At 36.6% G+C, this 13,538-nt stretch overlaps 1 protein-coding gene across 3 annotated transcripts in view; it reads left to right on the top strand.

Annotated features, from left to right (window-relative positions):
- FGF14 (fibroblast growth factor 14) overlaps positions 1-13,538 on the top strand; it is a 412,228-nt gene that overhangs the window by 218,618 nt on the left and 180,072 nt on the right. The window lies entirely within an intron of this gene.

Below are 13,538 nucleotides of genomic sequence, written 5' to 3'. Positions count from 1 at the left end.
GTTTTTGGTTTTTTGTTAATTAGGTGTTTTCTGGGATTTTTGCCCTTAACCATGTTTAACACCTTTCTTTCCTACCATTTCATCCATTTCTTTTCTCTGTTTTCTTATACCTAAATAGATACCCTTTTTCCAGTAGAACCACACGGGATTGTTTTATATTCAGTGTTGTATTTTCATGAAAGTAATCTGGCTTTATTCCATAGATTAATGGATGAAGTGCTTTCTGTGGCTTCTCATAGTAGCTTCATGACTGTATGTCCTGTAGGAGATTGCCCTCTGATTTTTCATCTTCCTTCTGCTTATTTCAAGTATTATTGTAAATAGATGAGTAAATGCAAGCTTCAATTACTGCAACTTTTCTTCATTCAGCACTATATACATGTAAATGAACTGTTTAACTGTATAATACTTCAATTACATGAAAGAAAACAGGATCACATGCATTTTTAATAAGCTTTTTATAGTTTTTCTAAAAATGCTCAATCATTTCTATTTAATAACTTGCTCTGAGGCTGTTCCAAAGTTTTATTAACTGAAATTAATCCTCTTAAATATGTAAAGCATCATCTCTCAATTTTTGCTCCAGTGTTAAAGTAGATGAATCAAAACTACCCCCTGTAATCATGTACTGCATATGCAGTGAGACAAAAGTCTAAGGCACTAAATTCCCATAGATTAGCGGATAAAAAGGTATGTATATTTACATACATAAATTTGACTTGTGACATGGCTTGTGTTTTTTTTCACCATCGTAATGTGCAAGTCTTCTGTTGCATGCCTGTGGTCTTTTCCCTTTTTCCTGAGCAGAGACACCGGGCGAGGGGACGCATAGCGTTGGGTAGCCGCAGCCAAAGAAGAGGCTGGAGAGTGCACAGAGCAACCTCTGCACTTGCGCAGCCCGTCGTCATTTCTATTCTCTTGAATTTATCATTGGCCCTTTCCTGTCGAGGTAGATAAGAGCGATTTATTCCAAACTGTGTCATCAACAGAGTTTTTATTTTGGTGTTTCCAAGTTCGTCTGATATCAGTAACCATATCTCCACTTCTCAGAGGCAAAAAACATCAGTTAACGTGAAAATGTAAGCATCACGCTGGCAGTGCTGGAGTTATAATATTCCTTATAGTGCTCTTCTGAATGATATTACCAAACCACTATAATATTCCTTATAGTGCTCTTCTGAATGATATTACCAAACCTCACATAAATGGCATATAAATTACGTGGTTACTGTGCAAGACAAACAGTGATTTACTGCTGTGTGCAATGGTGCTTTCACTCATTGAGGGGAGTAGCTGGGTGTCGTGGTGGTTTTCTGAAATGCTGTAATGCACTTGAAATGTTTCATACTGTAACGCTAAGAGGAATAATAATATTGAGTCACAAAAATGAAGGTTGAGAAAACTTATAGATAAAATTGCACATGGGAATTTTTGATGTTATCTAGGAACTGAGACTGCTGTCTAAAATATGGTATGTATCACTTCATCCATAGATATTGCAGCTAGCATGTTTTTCTAGACAAGTGGTTGCAATAAATAATAGTTGCAATTCCAGACAACCTATTACACTTACCAAAGCTGTTCTCTTGAAAACATTATTTACAGAGTATAATTAACCTCCTGCCTTTTCATGTTCCTGCTGCATATGAGTAACTGGAACAAATAGCTCTGTTATAATTATCTTCCTGCACTTTCTTCCCTCTCATTCATCTTAAAAAATTTATCACAACTTTCACTTCTTTGTTTCCTATATTATTTGCAAAATTTTAATTTTATGTTGACTTTACCAGAGTCATGGAGAATGATTTTGTTTGGACACAGCTGTCAAGAATTTGAGAATACAATGACTGAGGGACTTAATACGAGGGTAAAACTCTGCATATTACAGGCAGCATAGCTATCAATTTTTTAAATTGTTCCATGTCAGAAACTGATATTTTTAATTATTCTCCACTACTTTTCTGAGTAAGATGCCCTACAGTATCACTAATCTGATATTTGAAAGGTGTTTTTTTCTTCCACAATTAATTTTTTCCTCCATATTTTCAATTCATATTTTCTTCAGCCAATTCTGTTTTAATTTTATCCTGAAAGAAAGTTTAAAAGATCACATACTTTTGAATTATCAATTTTTTCACAAAATCAAATTCTTGTTTTCTGAAGGAGTAACTAAACTCTTTCTTGATTTTCTTTTTGAAACAAAATCTCAAATTATTTTTTGTTTTGTCTTCGGTACAAGCGTTCAGGCTTCCCACCACTCATCACAGGGTACAATTCCTGGTGTAACACACCATTATAGGACAAAGAGCATGTGTGCTGTCTCTGCAATATCTATCTTAACTATTTTGCTTGAACATGAATGTCCTCTTCAGAGTCTTTTTGTGGGACAAATGTGACAATTTAGTGATGTTATTCTGACTGAAATTGATGGGCATCTACAGATTTGCCTTCCCGCCTCTGGCTTCCAGCAGAGATTTAGAGACTGAAAAAAACGCATTTCTGGGAGGGGAAAAAGGGGAATAAGAAATAGGTTGTAGAGCTTAAAAAAGAAAATGGAAAGGCTATAAAAGGATGGAAAGACAAATGGCAAGGGGCTCATGAAGACAGCAAAATGGGCAACAGTCATACCCCCTCCCCATCACAAAAAATCCAGTGAAAAATGAGTAAAGAATTTGTCTTGTACCATTTGTTAGCGGTCAACAAATACTTGGTAACAAAGATACTATTCCTGCACCTCTTCATCACCGTGGAATGGGAAAATCCTGTTAGTGATGTGTGTGACAGCTGTGGCCAGGACCCCAGATTTGGCTGACATTGGTGGGTCTGACTTCTGTTGTCCTAGTGCTGCTTGCTGGTTCATTACCTGACCCTAAGTAGCATCAGGGCAAAGTGCAGGGTGGGCTAAACCGTCTGATCACTGCCGGTCCGTAAGGAGAGGTATGGGCAAAGAACCAGTGAATCTCTGGAGGACAAGGAGCACTCAGATGCTTTTTCCTGTGAAGGTGGTTCTAGGCTGTGGTCTCCCCAGCTGCAAGGCAGCTGGTTCATACCCGATTTTGGAGGTGAAGCTTTTAACGACCTTACAGAAATGCAAAATATACCCTGATTAATAGTGTTTAAACATTTTTCATTCTGAAGGGTGCTCAGGAGTGGCAGATTAAGCGGCTGCTGAGCAGAAATATGTCTGACCTGTTGTACTCCTTGGACTCCTACCTCATGTCAGAGACGGTAACCAGAAGCCAGTTTGTATCTTTTCTCTCAAATGACTTTGAATGGTAGACACTTCATATCTAGTTTGGAATTTAACTAGTAGGAAGTCTTTATAGTATGTAAAGTAAACTAAATGTTCTTATGAGAAGAAAAATTTCAATTTCTTCTATTTTCTTCTGATTGCTATTTTTCATGTGGCTGTGGAAAGTGTAATTGTAGACATGTCTTGTTCATATCATATGTTTTGACCAGAAGGAATAGCTAAATATTTTTGTTCCCTTTATTCTGAGAATAGTAAATTTTTTATCATCTGGGTAATTTTCACTCCATAGTAAATTGATTCACTCTATAGTAAAATTATATATTTTTTAAGCTTCATTAAAGACCTTGTATTTTTGCTTATCATAGTAAGAAAGCAAGAAGTACTCTTTAAGCCTCAATCAACAGGAATAAATTTACAGATAATAAAGTAATCCACTTCCTTGGGTTTTGTTTAGTTGGGATTTTATGGGGATGGGGTTAAGAGGTGCTTTAAATGAAAATATAAGCAGATATCACTTCCAGTCTTCATTCGGGTAGATATTCTTAAAGAAAATAGCTTGGTAGGGTGAATTTGAGCCCAAAAAGTGAGAGAGAGAGAGCAATTATGAAAGCTGAAGCTGTAGGTACAGAAGAAAATATTTTGTGAATACTTCTTGGCATTGCTCTGTAAATGATGCTTAGCACAGTCAGAAAAATGGCCAATAGTCAAATTCTTCAAATGCAGCAAGTTATCCTGATTGTTATTATTATTATTATTATTATTATTATTATTATTATTATTATTGTTGTTGTTGTTGTTGTTGTTGTTGTTGTTGTTGTTGTTGTTGTTGTTGTTGTTGTTGTTATCTGACAAGGTACTGAAGTCCTACTGGCTTCAGAAATTCCATATAAGAGTCTTTGTAAGACCAAAGAAGTTGTATTTGTATGCTTCAAGTGACTTAACATATGGTAGTTTCACAGTGGACTGAGTTAGTCCCATGTGAGGACACTGTGTCCAGAAGGTTTAGTGTTCCTGGACATGCAGTCTCCTTGAAGTGTGGCAGCATTGTCCCTCTATGTCAATAACAGCTGATTTCCTCTGGTCTCAATTCAGGAACAGCTGATTTGTCCCTCTTTCTGCTGCCAGCTAAGAGGGACGTTTTCTCTGGGAAGAGGAAGATCTTATCACTTTCTTTTTTTTATTTTACTCTAATGTATTTTTTTTTTAAAGTGATCCCCTTTATTCTTAATAGTTATCAAAGAATCTCCTAGCAGTATGAGAAAATGTAAATAAAAATTGGAAACTGTAATTTCATATCGAACTTAGTGAAAAATCACTAACTGGGTAGAATTGGGAAGCTTTCTGTTTTCCAGAGCCAAAGATAGTAGTTTACAACAGAATAATTTAACTATATTTTACACTGCATTATTATAAGTGCTTAAAACAAGAGAATGTGCTGAAGCTGATGCCTGTTGTGCAGGCTATTGATTAAGCTGAAAGACTGGTTGGAAAAAAACCTAGTTTATTTATCATCTTAAATTTGCTGTTGCCTATAATAATTAAATCACTAAAATCTGGATCCAGTATTTTTCATAACTATGAGGCCTACTGCATTTTGATTTTCTTAATAATTATGTGTTAACTGTGATGATACATACTGAATATTCATCTGTGTGATGATTTGCAATGTGAACCTACAACAACTTATATCCTAGTATAAGTCCTTGCATATGTGTAAGCACAGAAGAGGTTTCTTCAAATCAGCACGGGGGGTGGTGGTGGTAAGATTTAGCATGCAAGAAGTTAGCTAAAATTCTCAGCTGTTCTTCAGTGATGATATTGCTCTTCTCCTAAGTTGAAGTGTTGGATGTGGTGTGTCTTCATGTTACAAAAATAAGGTCCTAGTTCCTATGGATGTATATGTAATTGATCGACTACAATCAGATCACTCAATTAAGAAAAGTGTTCATTTATATTTATTTGCACAATACGTATCTTTTGTGGTTTTAATCACCTATAAACTGGAAGATATTTCACTTCTGATTTTTTAGCTAAAATATTCCAGCTCATGTGACTGACAGATCTATGTTATTAAATTAGGCATTTTCCTTTTTGGGTGGTATAATTTTTTTTCCAGGTTATATTACATTATTTGAGATTAAATGGTAAAAAAGAACAAGTGATGTTATTTTCTAAACCAGCTAAGACTCTCAGAGGTTTCTTTAAATTGAACTCCAGGAACTTATGTTGTCTTGAAAAGTGCTAAGAACCCTTCAGACTTTTCAGGGAACTCTTCATTTTGCAGGACCTGACTCCTTGAGCTAAGAAATGCATAACCCTCTCCAGCCAGCACCCAGTGCCGCTTCCCTTGAATTACATAGCAGTGTCTTTGTTCAGGGATTAATTTTCCTCTCTAGTGATTGCATAATGCTGGATGAAATCCAACTTCAAGTCCTTGCTGTGGCCAGCATATTCCAAAATGTTCGTGGGATAACGTCAGAAACATGAACACTTGAGCACGGGAATGTATTTTTCCCTGCCTGATTGAGTATCAGTCACCTGCAGAAATTTGAAGGAGGCTGTGGATTGTGGGGCCTGGGATTTCCCCGGCTGTCAGCTGCTAGAGAGGTCAGGAATGGAGATTACTGTCATCCTCAAAAAATGTCTGTGCTCTGCTCCTCTGAGGAAACTCCACAGAGCATGGGAGGAGACACTGCTGGCTTCAGAAAGACGTGATGAGCAGTGACAGGTCCCGTTTCCTATACCGCTACACGCCATCTGGCTGGCTGTTGGTGTTCCCTGGTATGTAAACTGCTCATACGTGAGAAGTAAGAGAGAAAGTACACACCGCACATGCGTGAGCGTGCTGGACTCTGCCATTCCCAGGTGTTTACAGATGTCATCCGCTGCCTAACGGTGGGCAGGTTTGCGGGGAGCAGCGTTACAGGATCGCATGCATCCTGGGTTTCGTTTGTAGGAATACCGACAGACTGCCTTTGGGCAGCTTTGCTGCAGCAAGTTTGTCATCTGTATGATTACTATGTTGACTGATATGAAATCAAATTTTGTTGTGTTTGCCTTACTTGTCAAGAAATTTTGAGACTCTTTGAGTGGGAAATCAAATCAAAATTTTTTCTGTGAAAAATTCAATAGTCGGATGTGAAGCCAGATTAAATTTACTGTTTTGAAGGGCAGCTGGTTAGGAAATTAAAATCTTCAATCAGTCTAGGGTAATAAAGTATTTAACCCAGATGAGTCTTTTGTTGTACATATTAGGAACTATAGTGTTTTATTCACTTGATAAATATACTCTCTTTTTTAGTAGCTCTGAGTACATTTAAGTGAGCAGATTCTTTCCTTCTATCTTAATATGACTATGTCTGATACTGTCCTTCCATATTATTTCACAAAGGTTAAGAGGGTGTGTAGCAGGCTATATCTTCTTTCCACTTAACGTATTTGCAGAGCTGGACATCATGCTGGAAAATATATTTAAAGTCAAATTGACTCCAGCACCATTAAACTATTTTTCACTTCATGTCAGTGGAAGAAGATTGGGTTTCCTAAACTAGATTTTTCTTTTTCTAAAACACCAGCAAGATACTCCAATCTTATCTAGCTATCAAAATAAGACATCAGCTTTTTTGAAGCTGCTAAATATGTCAGTTGCTAAGCATTTTAGAAAATCTTTTTTAGATACCTGGGTGGAAGATGGGCAATTAGAAAAATTATCTACCAAGATTTTCTTAATGGCTCTTTCTGAGGCTAGCATGTGGAGGAGATGGATCAGTATTCATTTATTTACTCACTGGAGAGCTATTGCAGGACCAAGTGGGCAAATCTAGTCTGTAATCACTAATCTTATGTGGCAAGTTACAACAATTTACAAAGGGTGAGTCCTACTTATTGTAAAAAGGAGGGCCTTTAAAAAGTACAGGAGACAGGTAGGTACTTCATTTTCCATGAAGTGTGCAGTTTATCTTTCTTTCCGTTTGAGCCCATTCTTGAAATTTTTCAGTAGAAGAACCATGGCTTTTTTTAAAAATAAATAGATTAGGAAATAAACAAGACATTTGTCATTCCGTACAATGTGCTGGACCCGTAATAACTGCTGATACAAGTTAGGTACCACTCAACAGCTGTCTGATATGCAGACTGGACAAAATGCCAGCCCTGGATTCAAGCTGTTACAGCCCAGCATAATGTGTTCTTATTGCTCTAGCACATAATATTCTTTTTAAAAAAAAAAGTTGATAAGAAATGCACTTGGGGGTTACAATCAACACTTCTACAACTGCTGTTAGTCAACTTAGCTCCTGTTCTAATGCTTGGGGTGGGTATAAGTTTTAAAAACAGCCCAATTGTTACATGTTAAAGTGAATTATTGTAGCATATAACAAGACCTCAGTATTCAAATGCAGTTGTACAACCTTAGGCATTTAAACACTGTGTCTAAACACATAGATGTATTGTATAATTTTTGTAGTTTCTAAAAACAATTTTAGGTAGTCAGAATAGTGTGCTGTTGAGACCTACAGAAATACTGAGATTTCTAGACAGACATTTATTTACCTGCACTCTACTTACTATGTTTCTTTCATGTATTTCTTCTTTTTAAGACTAGTTGAACGCTCTTAAACTCTATTTTCATCTCTTTTAAAATTCTGCTTCCCTCTTCTGTTAATTATCTTCTATTTTCATTTCTTTTGATGTCAGTCTCCCCCTGACACAGTCTCTCTCTCTCTCTCACACACACACACATGCACACACTTTCTCTTATTCTGTTCTTTCCAATTCTTTTCCATCTCTCCATGTTCTTTTTTTCTCTCCTGCAAATGTGCTTCCTCACTCTGTTCATGTGGGGGTTCAGCTTGTGTAGTTGGGAATCACACATTCTCCTCCAGGTTAGGTATCTTGTCATCACCCATCTTGACTTTCATATAAAACCTACATGTAGCACTTTATCTTCTCATCATATGTTCCTGCTCTTCTCTTTTATAAAAGCTTTTGCATCTGTTTTCTAGAGGATTTTCTCTTCTGTCTTTCATGATGGCCATTGTATGATATTTACTGAAGTTTGAAGGTTTTTTAATATTATTGTATCAGATTCACATTTAGATTGCTGTTTTACATTAGAAAGTGTATCATTCATTGCATATTCTCAAATAAAAAAAAAAAAAAAGTATGTTTATATGGCCAGAAACTCAAAATATTACAAATAACTGTCATTATCTTGAGGCAGAATTGAAGAAGCAAGTAGTCTTTTCAAAGAAATGATGGACAAACAGCCACAATTGAATAGCTTTGCACAGAGACAGTGTAGTTAGACCTGTTATTTATACTGCATTAGTACCACAGAGGCCCGGTTATAGTCCAGAAACCTAGTGTGTGCTGTAAAAACTGAGAGCAAAGTTGATTCACATGCTCTAGCCTTCACAGAACTGAGGAATGACATCCTTCCTTGAGGAAGCATCTCTCTTAAATGTGTCAGTGCAGCAACTACAACAGGTCAGTTGTAATATGATGTTATTCTACTGTTTTTTGGATAAGCCAGGTAGAGTAATATAAATAACTTTTTTTCCCTCCTGAGTTTCTGGTGTTCCTTGCAGTCCCCATAATCATATCCCATCAGACCTGCACTTAACTATGGTGTTTATATCCTAGGGAATTCATGCTATCTTCTTTCCTGCCCTAAGTCACCTTGAACTTAATTGTCTTCATGTGCAAATGGCTTAAAATAATAAACATGATATTGTCAAACTGTAATTGTTTATGAAGCAAACTTGAGATAGCAAAAGGTGCTGATGTATAAATAAAATAAACAAATTTAATTATATGGCTGCATTTTTACAGCTGGTATTTTCTTGACACATTGCCTGTCTACAGTACAGTGAGTGATTAACTGTTGTGACTAGAGAATAATTCTTAATTATATTGCAATTTGTGAGCTGCTATGTGCATATCTAATAACTTTGATTGTGCTGTGAAGGCTGTTGGGCCGGAGGAGGTTAGTTACCTTTCTAAACATCTATGAAATGTCTACAGTGCACTGTATGCTCCAATATGTGCATTTATGGTGAGCTATCTAGTACATAAGCCTAACTGACCTAGACATTAAATCCCCAGTCTAGAATCATTTCACTATTACTTCCACTATGAAGATAACAGTTAAAAATAAAAAGACTCTAGAGAAACAAAATTATGTGATCTCATGAAGGTTGTTTGCATGCCCAGCTGAAATGTGTGAAAAATGTCTGGTCTCCTTCATATAATAAATGTTACCATTATTGTAGATATGTACTTTTTCAATTTTTTGAGCAGCATCTGTATAGGAGTAAAGGCCTGAAGACCAAACTCCGTACTCTCATCTAGTAGATAGTTTATTCCTTCCTTCCTTTCTTCCTTTCTTCCACCTCCAACATCTAAGATGCTACTGTTGTGTGGTGAGTGCAATACTGCTCTCTATGCTCATCTTTCAGAGAGCTGAGTCTCACCCCAATAAATTTTCTGTCCTATTTTTCTGATTTAATCTTCATTTTCATATGTCCCTTCTTCTCTTAGCCCACAAAACAACTTTCCATACAACAAGCAATATAGCTCCACCAGCTTGAAAGGAGGAAATAGAAAGAAAATTTAATAATGGAGGGTATAAACAATCTGGTTGCATGCTGCCTTAGTTCACTGGCTCTCTTCACACACATGCTTCTGAGCCCAAGCTGTTTGCTTCCAAATGACAATGCCGTGTTCAGATGTGAGGGATATCTGGTTTTGTACATGCCTTAAAGATACCTGAGGGAGAAAAGAAAAGTGTATTCAAACTTCTGTTGATGTTATTGGCCCACGTGTCACAGGTTGCCTCTGTCTCTTGGAGACGTGGGAAAATTACATTGTATTAGCTGTGTGCGCTGCATGTTTTCACAGAAATATCCAGTATTACTGACATTCTGGCAGAACACAGTTGGTTATTTGTAGCTGTCTCATTTCCTCACTCTACTTCTTAATTCCCCAGGGTTCATTGGTTGCTGCTCTTTTTTCTTTTTTTTTTTTTTTTTTCCTCTTTCTTTTTTTAACTTTTTCCCCTCCTTTCCTAACAGACTTTCAAGGAAACTAGGAGTTCCAGTATTCAGATGTTATCTTCAGGTGTGTGCCTTCTGCTTGAGCTCATGCTAAAATACAGGCTATAGATATAGCTGAGCATAGTCTCTTTTCATAATTTTGGGAGAAATTTCCATTTCTCCTTTTTCTTGTTAAATCATTAAATGATCCCTCAGTAGCCTTTTTTTAAGTTCTTAGATGTTCCTTCACTTTTTTTTTTTTTCTTTTTATTTTCCCCACTAGTATTCTGGCAGCTGATGTGTTCTTTACAATAGATAAAGCTGTCCTTCATCACCACTGCCCAATAGGTGGTCTTTCTGTAACTGTTCTTATTATTTAGTCATTCTCTTTTTAAATAGTTATTCATACAGTACTCTTTATTCTGTGTACATTCACCACTTGCTAAACAGAGCGTGTCCCAGCTAGAAAAGGCTGTCTCTTTTGCAGAAATATCTTCTTTTCTTTTTGTTTCTGCACTGCCTGCTTCTGATCTGGCATTATGGCTGTCTTCTACTCAGACCAGTGGGCCCTATTGTTCAAATAATTACATTTGTATGGATACAAAACTTTACCGAAAAACAATTGTTTTGCAGTTTGGTAGGAGAACTCCCAAGTGGGATAGTTTTCTTCTGAGCAAAAAAATCCTTCTAGCAATTTTGAGATGAACTTGCAAGAACTTTTAGGATATTATGTTTACCACCACAAAAATGGGCAATTCAGATTCTTGTTGCGTACAGTGTTTCAACAGGTATTTCCAAAATGTTGTATCTTTTGTATAAGGAAGCCATCACTACCCTAAAGCTTCTGCAACTTCAGTAGAGCTGGTGGGGTTCAAACATTTTTTCTGTAGGAGAAAAATTTCTGTATTTCATTTCAGTAAAAATATGTTTAAAATAAATGCTTTGGTGATTTTTGCCAAAGAACAAATATTGCACTGTAGGAATTGCTTATATAATTTCTTGGCATACTTTTAATTCTAAAGGATCTTTCAGGCACCACAAGTGAATGACATCTTTTACTGTGCTCACTGTGGGTTTCATGGCTGTTAATGTGGTTTTGCCAAGAAAATCATATGTATTGTTTGGAATGAAGATGACTGAGTGTAGAGTTTATGGGCCTAAGAGCATTATGCTCATGTTACCAGCACTGTGCAATGAGATTTGGGCCTCCTTTGATATTCTGAACTATGTATGCTGTGCAGGCTTTACTCCAGTTAATCTGGGTAGGCACCGTGTATCTGACAGCAAACTGCATTTAACGATGATGTAATCTGACTGCTAGGTCTATTAGGACATTCCTTCTGAATAAAAAGTGAATGAAGGGGGAGATTCTGAACTTCTATGGGAAATCCATGTCTGCTATCCTCTATCTTCAGTAGCTGATTTGTGTAAGCAAGACTTGACTGGAGATCAAGGTGGCTGTAGGGTCAAAACAGGCTACGTAGCCAAAAAGCCTGAAACGCATCCCTGTGCTGCAGATCCTGCTATATTCCTTGTTGGAATTTCTACCTGAGATCCCTTCTCCTCTGGAAAACATTTCTGGAGGTACAGCAGCAGAGGTGCTGTGTCCTCTGGATCTGTAGCAAGATGCTGATTTGAGCCTGCTTGAAGGCTCTGGTTCAGGTAACTCAGCCATGAATGGCATGTTTAGGAAGCCAGAGGTTACTGACTGTCATGAAAGCTGTATCACTTGACTGTGTGCAGTAGCTATGCGATCCAGTTTGTCTTGTCCTCCATAACCCAGTGGGTCATCTGATGGTGCTGCCTTTTCCTGTTTGCTTGTGACCTGTGTCTTTTCAGTTTTCTTGGCTGTCACCAGCAATTATCTTCTCTTTGCTTCCTGAAAATAGAAGTTCATAAAGTATTTTGTAGATACAACAAGGCAAATAGGTAATTTATTTTGCTTTCAATCTATTTTAATTGCTCTGTTCCCTGGGACTGACAGAACATTTCTATTTTCTCATGGTTTATCTCACTCTGAGTTTATTTTTTTATATATATATATATATATATTGCATTATTTGATCTTCAACTTGCTTTCAGAGTTTACTTCTGTTGGGTTTACTCTTGGAAAAAAAATAGTCTATAGAAAATGAATATTTATCTTCAGTCTTTTCTTGGATTTTGCTTCTTCCACCATACTGTTGTTTCCTCTTGCTCTGTCTAATCCCTGTGACTAAATTATATTGTTCTAAATGAGAGTTTGAAAGGAGTTGAAGAATTTTAATCTTCATATGTTCAAACTTTTGCATCTGATGTAGACAAAATTTTCATAAAGATCTTTTTTTAAAAAAAATAAATCATTCTTTAAAGTTTTCAAGCTCCCCAATACTGTAATAATTATTTGTAAATGTACAGCTTAATTACATTCCAGTTCCTACGGCTTACGGAATGAACTGTAGCTCCCATGTGAACTGATATAGAGGAATGATTTATGTTTTTCTCAAGAACAGCTCTCTTATAATCTAGAACTAGCAGTTACAAGAAACGTGTGTAAGGTGTCAGGAAACTGAATTTCTAAAGCTTATCCTTTGTAACATTTGATCAGTGAATGCATGAGTATCTAACTTCCCTGTCTCCTCACCTTTTGGCTTAGTTGCCTACCTACACTTTGAGATTTAAATGTGTGCAGAAACAGTGACATAACCTCCTGAAGGTATGTATTTCAACAGATATTCTTTCAATCTTCTTGATCTTACCTACAACCAGCTTTGACTCACCTACCTCATTCTGTAGTAATTCCATCATATTTGTCTTGTAACTACAACATCAGTTTCTTTTTATATTTTTAAGCATTGAAGCTGTTTTACATCAGTTGAGCTCTCTTATTTTAGGATAGTTTTGTTATCAAGTGATCTCTGAAGTTATTGGGTGTTAGTTCCCCTTTCCAGTAAAATCATCAAAACCCACTTCTTAGTTCTCAAGAAATTTCGGTACCTGGTGTATTCAAGGTACAACTTCCCAAACAATAAGGAAAAGATAGTCTGCATTTCAAAACCTGGATATTCTAAATTTTCTGTGTGCGTTGCTGTGAGCCCTCTCATTTCCTTCCACAGAAACACCTGTTGGAGTCAGACTTAGTTATTTTTCTGAACTGACTACTTCCAAATGAAGTTGTTTGTGTAGCGTGTGTTTCTTTTCTTCAGTTTTTAGCATTATATATGAATTGCTATACCTCTTAGTTTTCTTAAGAGCCATCAGATGTACTTGCA

The sequence above is a fragment of the Tyto alba genome, unplaced genomic scaffold (assembly GCF_018691265.1).
Source record: "Tyto alba isolate M040663 unplaced genomic scaffold, T.alba_DEE_v4.0 Super-Scaffold_45, whole genome shotgun sequence".
In the NCBI taxonomy this organism is placed as follows: Eukaryota; Metazoa; Chordata; class Aves; order Strigiformes; family Tytonidae; genus Tyto; species Tyto alba.
Note: the sequence above shows the minus strand (reverse complement) of the source record. Positions and strands in the feature narration are given on the sequence as shown.